General features: G+C 41.2%; 1 long non-coding RNA gene across 1 annotated transcript; it reads left to right on the top strand.

Moving 5' to 3' along the window:
• Positions 1-796: 796 nt before the first annotated feature.
• LOC116055143 lies at positions 797-1,753 on the top strand. The gene is made up of 3 exons (XR_004106225.1): positions 797-860; positions 1,105-1,236; positions 1,591-1,753. It is a non-coding gene; the product is annotated as an uncharacterized LOC116055143 (long non-coding RNA).
• The last annotated feature ends 649 nt before the right edge of the window (positions 1,754-2,402 follow it).

Here is a 2,402-nt window from a genome sequence, read left to right as displayed (position 1 = left end):
CAGGACTCATTGTTCTTGCAGATGTAAGTCCCCTTACACACAAACACACACACACACACACACCTCTCTGACCATCTATCTCTCCCTCACTCTGCCTTTATCTCTATCTATTCCTCTATCTCTACCTATCTGTTTCACTCTGTCTCTCTCTTTCTCTTTACCTACCGTGTATCTATCTATCTGTTTTATCACTATCTCCCTATCAATCTATCTCTATCCTTCTTTCTTCCTCTCTGTCTCTCTATTTCTACCCTCTGCCACTTTCCCCTCTCTCTCTCTGTCTCTCCCTCTATTTTTGTATCCATCTATCGCTCTCCCTCTATCTCTTTTATCTATCTCACTTTATCTATCTATCCATCACTATCTCTATCTATATCCCCCTCTATCTCTTTTCCTGTCTCTCCCTCTATCGATCTATGTCTCGATCTATCTATCTATCTATCTCAATGGTAGTCTTATTTCATTAATATTGTGTTTAATTTGTTCTATTTCCTAGGGATATGCCACTGCAGCTGACCTGGAGAGTTCACTCCCTTTACCTGCAACTCCTCGTCTGATACTTCTTGGTAAGTTGGTTTTAGATAGGACAGTTGGCTTTAGTGTTGTATGTAGTGAATTCAATGGTATCAAACTAAACTCTGTATTCAAAATGAAAACTAAAACAGAAATTAGACAGTTAAAACATTTCTGTTTCAGGAGAAACAGGAAGCCACTTCCAATGCTGGATGCTCAGCATTGAGGGCCATATTGTGTGCGAAGGGATCCAGTCCACCTTCGTGACAGGGCTAGCGTCGATGTTTTTACATCTTCAACCTACAGTACCAAGAGGAGGCAGCCTGCACACTTGAATTCATCCAGAGGTAAGATTTTGTCTGTTAACACCTGCATTGTTCTGGCCTAGCTGTTGCTCAAGCATGGTTTCAACAGGTCTGGTGATGGGATTTAGCAATTAACTTTGCTTTAGAAAGTTTTAGTGCAACTTACAATATTCATAGACACATAGGATAGTCCATGTTGAGGATAGTTCATGTACATTTGTTGTCTTTGTTGTGCTGCTAGTGCTGTGTGAATTACTAGATTTCCAACCAGTGTATAATTTTTCAGACGCTTTGTGGGTATAAACCCAGAAAAAGGGACAAAGGCTGCAAAGGGGAAAAAAAGAAGAACTGTCAATGCACACGTCGCCAGCCTCATGCGCAGACTCATGGATTTTCAGTGGGATTTCATTTGAAAAAGGTGAGATAGATTTATACAGTACACGTATGTTCAAACAGCAATGATTCAGGAGGCTGGGGAAATTCATTCTCCACTCCCTTTCAAAGTTAGAATGATGAACTCCTCTTCCATGCTCTTTGCCATTCTTTTTTTGTTCTTTCAATGAATTTTACTTATCACACTTTCTATTATTTTGTTATTCTTTCTGTTTTGTGCTCTGTTCCTGAAATTAGCTTTTGTTAGGTCAAGCCAGGTGAAATTATGGAACTCATATCTCTCTCTCTCTCTCTCTCTCTCTCTCTCTCTCTCTCTCTGTGCCTGTCTGTCTGTCTCTCTCTCTCCCTCTCTGTCTGTCTCTCTCTCTCTCTCATACAGACCCAAGACTTTCGAAAGGATCCTCATTGTGTGCTTTGAGAAAATGGTTAGTGGTCTATGCAGTGACAGTGTTTTTATTGTTTATTGCTCTTTATTGACCAGGAGTTCCATGAAGTGTTAAGTCTAGGCTTAAATGTATTCATACATGTTGAATTTCAGTGGTTTGGTTACATTAAGTGTTTTGTTATATTGAACAATAGGGGTGGAACGGTACATGTATTCGTATTGAACCGAAACGGTACGGGCGTCTCAGTTCGGTCCATGAATTTACACGCAGAATACACGTATAAAAATAAATAAAAGTTGCGTGCAAATTAATCAATGTAATGCGGAACTACTGTTAGACATGCGTTTCTTAAGGCCCTGACACACCAACCAGACGGCCGACCGTCGGCAGTAAAGTCAGTCGGACTGATCAGTTGGGTCCCCGAGGTCCAGAAAGTTCCTCAGAACACACTGAGGAGACGCCGACTTGAGCGTACGCTCTGCACGTGCACGAAACGTAATACGTCTCCATAGCAGCAGGCGGCGCTGCTCTGTATTGTTTCCATTAACAGTCTGATTATTTACCAGAAAATGAAAACCGGCAGCTGATTGGACGAACGCGTCACGTGGGTCTTTTTTCCCCCGGAAATTCACAGCCAGACTGTCATGGCGGCTCGTTCAGAATACGATCTCATATTGGACTAAAATAGTTCACCAAAACGTGTTTCTGAAAACATTTTAAGAGAGAAATAGACCGTGCAGTTGCTGAATCTGTCTTCATTTCAGATCAACAAAGGTCAGTTTAAAAGATTTTCATCAGATTTTGA

The sequence above is a fragment of the Sander lucioperca genome, chromosome 21 (genome assembly GCF_008315115.2).
Source record: "Sander lucioperca isolate FBNREF2018 chromosome 21, SLUC_FBN_1.2, whole genome shotgun sequence".
Classification (NCBI taxonomy): Eukaryota; Metazoa; Chordata; class Actinopteri; order Perciformes; family Percidae; genus Sander; species Sander lucioperca.
Note: the sequence above shows the minus strand (reverse complement) of the source record. Positions and strands in the feature narration are given on the sequence as shown.